Source organism: Carettochelys insculpta, chromosome 23, assembly GCF_033958435.1.
Source record: "Carettochelys insculpta isolate YL-2023 chromosome 23, ASM3395843v1, whole genome shotgun sequence".
NCBI classification, from domain to species: domain Eukaryota; kingdom Metazoa; phylum Chordata; order Testudines; family Carettochelyidae; genus Carettochelys; species Carettochelys insculpta.
Genome location: NC_134159.1, coordinates 6,802,776 through 6,817,419, shown reverse-complemented (window position 1 = coordinate 6,817,419; position 14,644 = coordinate 6,802,776). Strand labels below are relative to the sequence as shown.

General features: G+C 46.8%; 1 protein-coding gene across 2 annotated transcripts in view; it reads right to left on the bottom strand.

The window, feature by feature from the left end:
- PIK3CD (phosphatidylinositol-4,5-bisphosphate 3-kinase catalytic subunit delta) overlaps positions 1-13,520 on the bottom strand; it is a 59,218-nt gene extending 45,698 nt beyond the window's left edge. For both annotated transcript variants that reach the window (XR_012648680.1, XM_075018068.1), the window contains exon 1: positions 13,411-13,520. The gene's annotated coding sequence lies outside the window, so the exon portion shown is untranslated. The remainder of the gene's footprint in view (positions 1-13,410) is intronic.
- Between the last annotated feature and the right edge of the window lie 1,124 nt (positions 13,521-14,644).

Below are 14,644 nucleotides of genomic sequence, written 5' to 3'. Positions count from 1 at the left end.
CTCTCCTTGGTACCAAAATCCAGTCCTGCATATGCCACAAGCCGCACTACGGGGTTTCATTTCTTCCCCCTTTATCAAACTTGAGCTGAACTTGCTGTTTAGAGCTCAAAACAAAGGCTCTGCAGCTCCCAGAGACAGGCAGCATTTGGAGTGGTGAGCTCTCTCTCCTCCCTTAATCCAAGAGGGAGAAGCTAGAGCAGCAGGCTGCTGAGGGCAGGCCGATGCTCCAAGCACCTACGGAGCTCCTTGTAAGCCAATCTTCTGCCTGAATGTGACAAGAGAAGCCCAGCACCTTATCTGCCAGTGCCCAGGGGTGCAGCACTTCCCCATCAGCAGTGAGGTCAGGATTCCCAGAAACATAAGCCAGCTTTTATCTGTCCCTCTTCCTTAAAGCACATGCTGCATCACACTGAGACCGGATGCAGAGACCACAAGCCAATCGAGTGTCTTCAAGGTGGGGGGAAGGGAGCAGGGGGTGTGAGTTCAAGTCAAGCACAACAGAAATGATCCTGTTCAAGTCAAGCACAACAACAGAAATGACCCTGCTCTCATGCCCACTCAGGCTCAGTGAGACCAGGAAATTTTCAGGACTCCCACTCAAAACCTGCACTTGCCCTTGAAACCAGCACAGGTCCAGCACTCTCTGGGGCCATGGAAAGGATGGGGAGGGAAAATCCCAAGCACAGCTGAATTGAATTTTACATCCCATGCAGCATCCCGGAGGAGGGTTTCCGTGATGCAGGCTACAGATGTGAAATGTGACACTCAGACTGCCTAGGAGCATGGGTTAAATGCCAGCAAAGCTAACTCATTCCTTTGTCCTCCCATGAATGCTCAAGTGAAGACCAAGCAATGAGGGATTACAGGGATCCCTCAGCCCAGGCCTTGAGCGTATCTGCCTGGACTATCATGCCACCTATGCTCTCTGTAAACTGTGCATTTGTGCAGCTGCCCAGGAGAAACTGAGGTGAGGCCCAGCAGACCAACAGGGCGCCTACAGCCAGGCAGCGTGTTTCTATGGGTGGTGCACATTGACACATCTTGGTGCACATAAAATTTATTCTACACTCCGACGGAAAAACCCACACAAGGATGGAAAAGTGTGGAGGGTACATTGCACACCACCACAGCGCCCGGAGACGTGAGTTAGGAGAAATAATCTGCGCATCACTCGCATCCTCCCCACTGAGGATGGCAGAGGCAGCTGCTTCTCAGGCCAGGGGCGCTTCTGCACACAAAGTACAACTGCAACACTTCCTTCGCCATTGAGCTGCTCAGTCGCATGCAGTTTGTGCAGAGAATGGGCTACCCTTACTACAGGGCTCTTCACACGGGATGCCTGCCAAGCAGGGGACAGGGGATGACTGAAGTTGCAGATGTTGAATTAGGAAGCTCTGGTAGACACTGGCTTTATTCCAGACATTTACCTGGCAGATGTGTAGATTTGCCCCACACCCTCCCACCAAAGAGCCCCTCCTGTGCTCTTCCTGTGCAGCAGTCCAGGGTCTGAGGCCTGAAAAGTTTTGAATACCTCGAGTGAGAAGTGTTAGCTTCTTGCCAGGCATTCGGATACTACAGTGTGAAGGGAGAGAAGAACAAGAATTATGCCAGAAACAATCCAGGCTTTGGCTGTGGTGTTCACAGTTCCCTCCGCTTTCAAGCTCAGTTCTCTCCACCCTTAGGTGCTGTTTTAAACACGACCAATGTCCTTGCCTCGGTCGTCTTCCTCCTGACTTTTGCCTCTTCACCATTCTGCAGCCACCCCACCCCTCACCCTGCTTGCATTCCGGGCGTTAGGACTGGGGCCCATAGGCCGTGTTCCACCCTACCCCATTAGATGTTGTCCCCCATGCCAGCCTGAGGCCTCTCCCCACTCCGGGGAAGGTTACACGTCCAATGCAGAGTCTGCGACCTTTCTGGGAACTCCAGGGACTATGCGCTGGAGGTAGGTGTAAAAATATCAGCAAGACCAGCCTCACAGGAAAGCCTTCCTCGTCTCCTACACTTCAGATCTGCATCACCAGTCTCACCAGCTGAGCAACACCTCAGATCTAAACGTGTGACGACAGCTGCAGAATGAGGCTCTCCAAGGCATTCATTTGGCTCCCCTAGTCATCTCTTAGTGCCTCACAATTGTTCACATTTATCCTCACAGCACCCGGCACAGGTGGACAGTTCCATTACCCTGTGTCACAGATGGGGAGCGGAGGCATATAAGAGATTAAATAACTCCTCCAAGGTCAGCCAGAGTCAGAGGAGGGAACTGAACTCTCCTGTCTGAGGCCCAAGCTCGGGTCCTAACCATGGAAACACCCTTCCTCCCTGGGTGGGTGTTTTAAGTCTGTGTTATGTAGGGCCCTGACTGTAGCCCTGTGTGGTACACACACAGTTCTGTCACCACACCTGTTGGCTCAAGAGGCAGAAAGAGATACTGTGATGGACAAATGCTGCAGAACAGCCAAGAGAGAGAGACAGCAGAATAGGCACAAAAGGCTGCACCTCCTCCCAGCCCAGAGCTCCCCAGAACCTCACAGACATAATACCGTGTCCATGCCGCAGACATACGGCACAGCAACAAACTACAGCAGATGCATCTCCCATTAGAACACTGCCCTAATGAGGGCCCCAGCCCTCCAGTGCTTCCTCATTCACCACGGGAAGGAACCCTCCTCCTCACCCGTCTGTGCAGAAAATCTCACCCCCGCATCCAGCATTTTAATCCCTCTCCCCACGTGTTTGCCTAAGAGGAGCACCAGTGAGAATGTCCTTCAAGGGAGGCTCATCCTATTTCCCAAAGGGAAAATGGCACATTACGTGGGACTAGCCCGAGCCCTCCCCGCTCCCACAATGGGTTCGCCCAAGCTGCTCCCCCAAGGCATCCACTACTCTGCTGCTCCTCCCCTTCCTCACCATGTGGGGCTCGCTGGAGCCTCTCCTCAGGCAGGGCTGGCATCCCTGCTCATTGGAGCCTGGCCTCCCCCATGTGAGGCTGGGGCTGATATTGCTACTCACTTGATCCCTGCCTGCCCCTGTGACCAAACCCGACCTCCCCCACTGCGCAGATCTGGCGCCACTGCTCCCCTCCATACGCACTCCTCCATCCCTGGCAAAATGAGGCCTTACTGCTGGGGGAAAGTAATCAGTTCAGAACGTATTCTCTTATGTCCTGAGATGGGCAAGGCCCCCGCAGCACAAGGGGCAGAACTGCCCTGTCTGTACCCGTTATACTTCAGTAAGGAACAAGCCTGACTCAGGGATCACAACTGAGGCTAGCAGGGGGATGGCTGGGAAGTCCCATGCAGGGCAGGAGACAACTAGGTCATCGCTGGATTCTCGAAAGTGAGCCACATGTCTGGGGCGGGTTTGGGCTCTGACCACACCCTCTATGCAGAGCCTCCTGTTGCCCCTGGCAGTCTGTAGACAGACAAGTTCCTACATAAGAGCAACCACACTGGGTCAGACCAAAGGTCCGTCTAGCCCAGTATCTTGTCTTCAGAGAGTGGCCAGTGTCAGATGCCCCAGACGGAGTGAACAGAGCAGAAAATCATTGAGTTCTCTCTCTCCTGCCCTCCCATTCCAGCCTGTGACTAACAGCGGTTGGGGACACCATTCCTACCCATCCTGGCTATTAGCCATTGATGGAGTTTATTTAGTTCTTTTCTGAACCTTGTTAAACTGCTGGTCCTCACAACCTCCTCTGGCCAGGAGTTCCACAGCCCGGCTGTGTGAAGAAAAGCTTCCTTTTGTTAGTCTTAGACCTGCTGGGCATTATTTCATTGGGTGGCCCCTAGTTCTTATGCTATGGGAACAAATAAATAACTTTTCCTTATTCACTTCTCCTTATTCACCTCTGTCATATCCCTGCTTAGTCTCCCCTTGTCTCAACTGAGAAGTCCCAGTCTTTTCAATCTTTCTTCACAGGGCAGAACTGACAGCACCTGACCCTCCCAGCAGGCAAGAAGAAGGGGCATGATGGCACTTGGGCTTCCTTCTAGATGATCAGACCTGCAAAAAATAATTGATTTGACAAAAACAAACAAATAAATAAATAAATAAAAAGTCCATTGCCTCTGTGCATTGGTGGCTCCCAGAAGTTCCATCACAGCCTGCTGACCATGGGAACGGTCACAGTGAGGAATAATTATATTACAAACAATCAATCAATCTGTGGGGAGACTGGGTTGGTAACGAGACATTGAGCTTTCTCCCTCTGAGCCCAGTCACTGGTTCAAAGCTAGCCCAGCATGACCAGGAGATGGTAGCACCTAACAGCTCTTGCACAGTTCCTCTGCAAAATAAGGGGTGTGGATGCTGCCTAATTTCTAGGGACTGTGTTACTAAAACCACTGCTATTGGCACTAACCGGCTCTCTTATGGCAGCCTCATGGGTGGCTGGTCCATTTCCTAACTCCGATGGGGTCTTATCTTCACTAGGGGATGTTCTCCCCCTTTGTTAGCTAACATCACACAAAATCCCACGGAAGAACTGTGGTTTAAAACACAAGTTAGAAATGGAGGTTTAACCCTAACTTCCCCTATCGCCTTTATCTGATCCTGTTAACCCATGTGAAAGCTGCCAACTGCCTTGCCTTCACTGAGCTTTTACTTCATGTTACAGCAAACTCCTTCATATCCAGCAGCCCCGGGACTGGGAGGTTGCTGGATATTCAAATATTCTGGATAATCAAGATGTACACCTAGCAATGCAGAATGCTAAAGAAAAATAAGATTAAATATTAAGAAACAAACAAAAATGTATGTAGAGTACTTTACTCACTCACAGTGGTACTGTACACTGTAAACTTATGTTGTATTTGCTGTATTTATTTGTATTTATTTTCAATACATTGAACTTAAGGAGAACATAACTAAAATGGATTTATTGTTAAAACGCTGGTTATTTGAGACTTCCGAATGACAAAATGCCAAATGTGAAAGAGTTTACTGTACTTCCTGGGAGATAAGAACTCCATCCCTGTCCTTACGACTATGCCAGGCCAGGGCTGAAGTACATTGGTAATACAATGTGGAAAATAGCTCCACTGCAGGATAATTCCCAAACTGGTATATTGGGACGGCATTTGCAAAAGGACATTATTTGTTGCCATTCTACACACATTGGTACAGCACAAGTGTGGGGCTTCAGGCACGTACTACAAGTTATGAACAAACCCCAAGGATGGTGCCACCACAGAGTCCCTCTTTATGTAGTACATTACATAAACAGAAACTTAACCTGATTCAGGCACTATTTAACAAGCCAGCCAGTTGAAAAACAAAAAGCCTAACTCCTCCTACCAGGCTTATCAACCACTGTTTCAGTGGTTACAATACACAACCACGCTGGAGATGAAAAGAGAGAGAGAGAGAGAGAGAGAGAGAGAGATGACAGACGGCCCAGCATTACACAAGCCTTTACGTTGCCTCACCAGGCAGATATAAATGCTCTGACGCCTACAAATTGACAGAAATATTGTTAGTCGCACAACTGCAAAAACAACTTTCAAGTTTGTAAGACGTGTCTGGTGCAGAGCTCGCGGGGATGCTAGCAGAGTAGGAGACGGTAAGAAGTGACTTTCTTGTCAGGCAGCCACTGAAATGAGAAAGATTTATACCCAGACACACACATGCCCTTCCCCAAACTCTGAGGAGAAAACACACTGAAGTTCCTATTTTGGCTCCATTTTTGCAATAAGTTCTGCACAGAGAGAAACTAACGTGGACTCGCCCACAACAAGCTCATTGCAAGATGAAGGCCTTTGGGGTACGTTTGCCAGTTAAAGTTTTAAGTCATCTACCATCACCAATTAACTCATCAAATATATTTAAAATGAATTTCACACTGGTGAAAGATTCCAGAACAGTTCCCTTGGGGACTGAATTCATCTCCTTATGGCAACGCAAGCACCCTCTGCCTCATCCCAGAAAGCGCATCTACCCGTATCTATGGGATTCTATCTCGCTGTGAGAAATCTGTCAGTTCTAGTTCTCTTGGTTAAATCTTGTCAGCAAGGTGGAAAGGACTCTCTGTTATGCTACCAGGAGCACTGACACCACCAACTCATTCAGTTCACATAGGCCACTACTGAACAACCACTGGTGACCGCCAACCTTAGCCAGATACAAGCCAGTGACTTACTGTAGAAGCTGCTACTTCCCTTCCCTCTTACAATGCCTGGAGAAGCCCAACCCACAACGTTGTGTTGTGGGAGTATTCTGGCTAGGTCTAGGAAAAGTTGATCTAAGACACAATTCCAGCGATGACAATTGCGTCGCTGAGGGTCTACATTATGCGGAAGATCAACCTGGTCTGGGGGTCTGATTTCACATGCCTGGTAGGGATGGGAAATCGAACGATCTGGAGTCAACAGTCAATCTCTGTACTCCTTGATACTGTGAGGACAGCCAGGTAAGTTGATTGTAGAGACATCGATTCTAGCTACACAACTGGCATAGCTAGAATTGCGTATCTATAACCAAGCTCTATCAATTTTTCTGGCCATCCACAGAGGGAAGTCAACAGGAAAAAACTCTCCCATCAACCTCCTTTACTCCTTGTAAGAATGAGGTGTACCAGGGCCAAACACAGAGCCCTCATGTTCCAGTGTAGCACTTTCCCACTAGGCGCAATAAATCAAACCAAGGAAGATCAACCCTGAAGTCGATCATCTGGGATGTGTAGATGTAGTAACACTGCAGACTGCTCCTGGGTTATAAAGGACATTGTCTCTGAGGAACAGTAAGAACATTTATTCTCATCAAGCTCACCTTATAATTTCTATTATTTGCAAAAGTCCCAGACACTACAGTCCAGCTCAGTTGTGTCTCAAGCCATGTTTGTGCACACTCAATAACAAGGTATTCAACTCAAACGAGTAACCCCACCAAAGCAAACTACTTTCACTGATCCCCGCACCTTTCAATTTCGAAATTGACTCTGTGGCTGGGTCTATACTAGCCGTGAAAGATCGAACACTTAGGTTCAATCTTCCAGGGCGCTGTTTCGCATACGTGTGAAACGCTGCATTCTGGGACCGATGTTGAACCTGGAACTCCTTGTGAGCCACAAGGATTAAGGAATGTCAGCGGCAGGTTGACATTCTGCAGCGAACACAGAGACCAATGTCAGCGGCTGCAAAATCGATTTTAGACATGCAATTGGCACACCTAAAATTGCACAGCAGCCGTCGATATTCCTGGTAAATGCAACAGCAATGAAGGGTCCTGTGACACCTTACAGACTAACAGGAAAATTTTGAGCATGAGCTTTCGTGAGCACAGACTCACTTCATCAGATGCTGGACAACTGATGCATCCAGCATCTGATGAAGTGAGTCTGTGCTCACGAAAGCTCATGCTCAAAATTTTCCTGTTAGTCTATAAGGTGCCACAGGACCCTTCATTGCTGTTGCAGATCCAGACTAACACGGCTACCCCTCCGATACCTGGTAAATGTAGACATAGCCTATATGTATTAAGCAGAAATAAGTATGACTTTATTGGCCTCGAGAGTGGCAGCCCATCATTGCTCTTATTTCAAAACTAGGCTCTCTAGTGTTAATGCTCAATTTCAAAATGCTCTCGCAGTGTGAATGCTCTTTTCAGAAATAATTTATTTTGATCTTAGAAGGCTGAAACAAATTATTTCTGAAAAACCCAGCAATGTAGTTCCCTTTTAAGGCCCTTTGCAGTTAATCCCCACCCTACCTAACAGCTCATTTGCCAACAAGCTGCAAATGCTCACCTCCCATCCACCCATGATGCTAGCAACTGCTGCCTGCTTGGTACATTTTCAAACAGGCACCTTTGTGTTTTCTCCCTTGCGGTCCCATATGCTCGGGAGGAACTCTCAGTACAGATCTGCAAAGCTATCTAATTACCCACTTTCAATTCAGCGTTCCCTGTTATCACTTGGGTGGCCACCCAGCTGGTTAGCAGAGCACCCACAGTCAACAGCATGTGTTTCTTTGTGGTGCACATCCACACATGCCTCGATGCACATAAAAACTTATTCCATCCATGGTTGGAAAAAATTAAAGGAACGCTGGTTTTGGTCCATGACTAGGGCACCTAGGTACTTCAGTAATAAAAATGAGTGAAAATGATTAAATCCATCTTAATTTCTCAAATCCTCATTTACATTTTCTCCTCTAGTTTAAGCTATTTGCCCAATCATTTTCTAAACCTTCTTTCTACCCAATCAAGGAAAGGGTTTTCACATCTCCTCCTGTTTTTCTAACCCAACTTATATTCCATACAGCAATCATTTATATTCTGCCTGTTAATTCACTGCATTCCTTAACCACTACTGGCTTTCATCCTTCTGTTGTTTAGATATAATTCTATTTGCTATAATGTTTCTGTAGTGCCTTTGATTTAAGGATCTAAGCTCTTGACAATTAACCCCCATTACCTATTTCACAGGTTGCTTATCAAACACACACTATTCAACTAGGCAGAGGGGCCAACTCAGTTGATCACAGGTAATATAGAGCAAGAACTAAACCAAGAGTCCAGACCACCAGTACCTTGTTCTGAATGCTAGGCAACGCTTCCTCCTCTGCTCCCAGAGGAACTGATGCTACCCATTACTTGCTCCGTATTTCTGAACGTCAACATATCAGTGAGGAACATCAGAGTCTCATGATAGAAGCCCCAGGGAGTGGATTTGATATTGTGTGGACTGATCTCTCAATCTTGGAGATCAAACCTTTCACTGATGTCAAAGGGAATTTGATCTACGCAAGGACCACAAGCATCCACTTCTTCCTTTTGCTTGAAACCTCCTTTCTCTCATACAGGAACTCTTGCCTCCAGAGACTTTACACAGCCCACACAAACACAGACAGCCATTAGAGGCTCACAGGGAAAGGTAATGAGAAGCGGAGCTCTGTTAATGTAATCTGGACTGGAGCTAACCTTGTTTGTGCATATGGCTAATGGGGGATGAGGCTGTCAGCAAGGGAGACAGAAAAGAAGTTCTTATGCATGACAATACCAGGCTGTTGTACTACAGGGTTCTCTGCTCCAGAATAAGAGGAAGATGATGATCAAAGCGTCCCACCCTCACTTACACTAAGGGTACGTCTTCACTACGTGGAAGATGGACCCGCTCAAGGCCAGTCTACTGGGGTTCAATGTCACGTACCTGGTAGGGACATGCGACATCAAACTATTTGGGTTCAACATTGACCCCATACTCCTCGATCTCGTGAGAAGGAAGAGAGGTCGATGGGAGAGTTTCTCCAATTGACCACCCTCTGTGAGGACATCCAGGTAAGTCGATTCTAGCCACGCAATTGCTGTAGTTAGAACCGCATTATCTACAATTGACTTTAATGCCTGGTGTAAACCTGGCCTGATACAGAAGCAGAAGTGAAATACCAGATCACCGAATCTAATCAAGCACGTGTCGGGGGACATGTGACGATCAGGTAGTAACTGTTTAGAAAAAAATTCTAAACCAAACATCACGCACCATCCCGCAACTGACACGCTGTCAATGGGCTTGAGGATGGGGCAGAGGGAATAGAGCTTGGGGAAGAGAAAGAAAACAGCAGAAGATGAAAATTAGCTGTCTAGGGAACAAAGACCCTTGTCTGGGTGGAAAAATTTCAGGTGTCAGCCTAATAGATGCATTCACAGCAAAGTGATAAGGAAGCACAGTATAGGCCAGCTGTAAAAGCAGGAGCTTTAGCAATTGCACTCCTAGGGGCTATTCCCAGCTCTGACACTGACCTAGCACATGCCCATGGGCAAATTATTTAACTCCTCTGCATATCAGTTTCTCCAGAAGTTACACTGAAACACCCCAAACTAGAGGGATGCCACAAGTCTTAAATGTTTGTAAACCAGTTGAGGATCTTTGGTGAAAGGCTGAGCTCACTTTAGAATTTGGTGGAGCTGGTAATGAATTAAACTATCTAAGATGACACTTCCGAAATAAATCCTTCAATCTCTGTTCAGGCCATTAAGAAAGCCAGAAAATCAATACCTCTTACCAGTGAAATTATACCAGGCAGGGTTCGACTTCTCTGGATCCCTTCAAATACATACACAAGGGACATACACAGTTTATAGATTACCATCTCATATCCCACCGAACCACATAATTCAAACTTACTAAAACACAAAGGCGTGGGTCTGGTGTCTCTGTTGCTATTAAGAACCAGGCTTTGGCAGGACAGTTGGCTAGCTGCAAAAATCAGTGGGTTGCTCCTGATAGCTGCAGACAAAAAGCTTCAGGAAATAGGAAGAATAGGCTAAAGTCTTAAAAGGACAAGATCCTTCCATCTAGCAGTGAAGAACAGGAATCAGAGCAGTGGGCAATTTAGGCATTAGCCCTATTCAGCCCTCCTTCACTAAAAAGTAAGTCACTGCAGCATGTAGTCTCTCAAGGATCAAAAGTGCTGCAAAATTGGGGAAATGAGAGACGAAATTCTCAAGGCTCTGAAAGCAACAAAGCAATCCAGGTGTTAGAGGAAAGCATTTTCCAAACACCTAAGGACAGCTATTCCATCAGAGTCAAGAAGCAGACTAGGCTGGAGCATAAGAGGATCTCCTGGTGCCATCAACATTAACAAAGCTTTGCAACATAGACCCCAGACTTATACCTGATCTTCAGCAAGCTACAAAGTACTGGTACCTAACGTACAATGAGGCCTTACCACAAAAAAAAAAAAAAAAAAAAAAAAAAAAAAAAGAGATTACATTGAGATTTGGCTATACTAAACAAGGGATGATCTGTACAACAGCTGAAGTGTGACATAGCACACACCATGAGAGATAAGAAAGCTTAGAGTCACTGAGATGTGGAAAGGTTAAAAGGGTTAAATACTCTCAGCAATAACTAGGAGAGGCTACGAATACATGAAGGATGCAACCAACAGGAAAAGAAAGGGATTTAGCATATAAACCAAAAGCTGTAATAAGAAATAATGGCAAGATGATGAAATAATTAGGCTGAATATTAGGAAAAACTGCCTGATGCCAAGGCCACATCAACTAGCTTGTAGAACAGTCTCCCAAATCAAGTTTTAAACAACTGCAGTAACATTCCCCAGAAAATACTAATCCCCTGAAATTTCCTCATGATAAAGCACAAGTCAGGATAGAAGTTTCTTTAGGTGTGGCTGAGAAGACAGTTTTATTTCTTATACTGGTAATATTGTCCCCCTGGACTAAAAAAAAAAAATCAAACAAACAGGATTTCTTAATATCCCAGTAACCTGATAACATTTACAAAAATCAAAGTAGTAGCTTATGATATTTGAATTGCAAGTAGCACCTTAAAACCCCAACCAAGATTGAGGTCCTTTTATAATAGGACTTATACAAAACACACAGGAAGACACTGCGTCCAAAAAGCTTGCAAAGTAATAACAAGGCAAGATTAAGATGAAGTGGACTGCATAAACCAAGTGAGGGGCGACAAGGAGGATTTTACAGGAATTGGGAACGGTCTGCATCCGTTAACCATTTACTTCCAGATTTCTTAAGATTTGAGTTTTCTGGAATTTTTGTGAAGAAAATTTCTGAGGCTAGCATATTCTTTATCTTAAAGGTCAAAGACACCAAGAGCCTACTGAAGCTTGACAAATTGGAAGTGTTTGCCCTGGAAACAAGGCCCAAATTGTTAACAGGGAGAAACCACTGGAACAATTTACCAAGCAATGTGATGGATACTCCATCCCTTGATGTCTTTAAATCAAGCAGGATATCTTTCTGAAAAACACCCTCTAGTTTAACCACAAGTTATTGTACTTCATGCATGAATTAGCAAGTGAAATTGGACTTGCTACAAGGTACCTTTTCTGGATGTAAAATCTGTTAAGTTTTGGGAAGGTGATGACTTGACCATTGAAACACTTTCATAAAAAGTTTTTAATTAGGAATTTAAAATTAGATTGGATAAGACATCGGTAAACCTGTAACAGGGCTCAACTCCAAAGGACAAGGAGTGGAGAGTTAAGTAGGAGTCTGATCTGAAAGGATCTAGTGGACAAATAGAAAGCACAAATTTAAGGACAGAAACAGTTGTGAATGGCCTAGAAGAGGGAGAAGAAAGAAGTCATATGACCTATAAGAAATGAATCCAAAAACTCAACATTGGGAAGTGAAACATGTCTGGTCCTACCAAACCTTCCTCTTCACTGGACCTTCCTTCCCCACCTCCCAGATATAATTTTATAATGGTCTTCTCCAAAAAACACGTACTATAAGAAACATCATTCCCTTTTTGTTTGTTTCTGAAGAGTATGACAAGCAAACTGCAACACAGATTGTGTAGAAAATGCTGTACTTGGGTATTACACAGTTTAGCTTATCTCAACAGAATGTCTTTTAGGAGCAAACACTTCCAATTGTTTCAACAATTATTATAGTAAAAACCAGTGACCATTAAATCCAAACAAGACCAGTCTGAAACAACCCTTGCAAGCAAAGTTGTCGCACACAAAACAATTAATTGCTTCATGCTTTTTCCCTCTGGCAGCAAAAACACCTCCCAATCTCCCTCCATTTCTTACTATCAAATGCTATTATCGGAACACAAAAATGACCCAGGCCGTGATACTGAGACTATAAAGCACTGAAAGGAAGTAGGAGGATCTTAGTGGAGAATGTTATGTCACATCCTACAGCAGAGCACCGTATGGATATATCAGAGGCGATAAATCATAATGAACATAGTGGGATGTAAGAACCTCAAGGCAAGACTATTGAAAGGCTTCTCTAAGAAGCTGGTGGGAAGCATATTTTAAATGAGAGTCTGACTTTGATCCCATGTCTACTTGCTCATTTTCCAAGCTGTGTAAAGCAAAAGCATCTTAACAACCAACACCTGGCAGGCTTGCAGGTTCTCTAGGCAGCACTACTGAATTCTCCGTGGAGTGATACCTTTTGTAGCCCTTTCCAGCCAGAGGCTGCATACAACAACATATGCATATCAGTCCAAGAAAAACAAGCATCTGGCCTGAAGCCACCAAAGAGCAGGGGAGTACATGGGTGCACAGCTTCTGGAGGGTAGCATCAGAGGATGAGACCAGACAACCGCCCAGGACTTTGGGTTATGCATAAGAGAGGAACGAGTGAATGTGCTGAGGGTGTGAGGTGAGGGGGAAACCAGGCAGGATCCCACCATCATCTGGAAGAACCTGGCGGAGGAGGCCAGCAAGGGGCAGGGCTGAGAAGGGGGGAGGGGTAGCAGGGGCTCGCAGCTCTGCGAAATGAGTCGAAGGAAGAGGGGCGCAGGGGGCCGCGCTCTGTCTCCCGCAGGGGTCTGGCTGTGCCCCAGGACTTTGGGGGGGCCTCTTTCCAGGGCGCTGGGGAGCCCTTTTCCCGGGGCTTTTTGGGGACCTCTCGTGCCAGGGAATTGGGGAGCCCTTCCCCCCCAACTCCCCCTCCACCGACCTGACCAGCCCGGCTCCGGCGCCCATTCCTGGCCGGGCGCCTGCTCTCCCCACCCGGCATGAACGCGGTCCCCGAGACTCGCTCGCAGCCGGCGCGGCTGCAGCCGCTGCCTCTGCCCCGGGAGGGAGTGAGGGGCGGGGCCCAGCGCGCGGCTCCTCCCAGGGAAGCTGGGAGGGAGCCCTGGCAAAGGGCCGAGCCCGCATTAGGGACCGTCTACAAAGTGCCCACCGCGGGCGGCAAGGCGCCCCTCCCCGGGCAAGCCCCCAGGCCTGGGGAAGGGCAGCTGGGGTCCAGCTGCTGCAGCGGCTGCACGGAGCAGCGGTGAAAGCCGGTGCAAATCGAACCACCCCCAGCCCAGATCTGGCCCCTAAATTCCTGCAGGACCTATTCCCGCTCCGTCCCCCCAAAGAGCATCACTACCCAGGGCACCTGACCTGGCAACAGCATCCACCAAAGGCATCTTAACTGGACTTCATCTTCCCTGGGGCTCACATACTCTGGCACCCTTGTGAAATTCTACCATCCTATGTTTGCCACCACCGCATCCTCCACCAGGATCGGGGCCCCACCAGGCACACGGGCAAACCCAGAGCAAGCAAGGACTACCTTTCAGTCAGCCTGCAGCTCAGTCCAAAGTGAGAGGCCATGCAACAAACCACAGAAGGGCCTGGGAGAAATTATTCTGAAAGGCAACTAAAACATTAATTTTTTCCATCATCGTCATCGTGACGGTTAAAGGAGGAGGTTTTGTGCCATGAACATTTGCAAGTCTGTGCTCGAAAGTCAGGGCAAGGACTGGAGAGTACAGCTGAGTCTGCCAAGGCTCAAAGGGGAGACACAATGTAGCACAAACCTCCTGAATCCATCGCTCTCACACAGGAACACAATTATTCACATAGGAAGCAAAGTGATATGGGATTCATTCCTCTACTGAACATAGCTTTCTGTCATCTCAGTGATACCATTTATTTTTCCTAATGCAAGTGATTTTCAACATTAAAAGTGAGGGGATGCTAACTCTGCGTGGAGAAACAGGTAAGTCAAATGAATAAAATGAGATACATTTGAAACCTTTGTGGTGGACACTGGTACTCCAGCTACTGCATCATTAACAGCTCAGTACATTTAGTCCGTGCCTTTTGTTCAAGAATCTGTAAGTGTAACTTGAATAAATCAAATCCCAGCACACACCTGTGTGGTTGTCATTGTCCCCATTTTACAGATGGGGAAATAG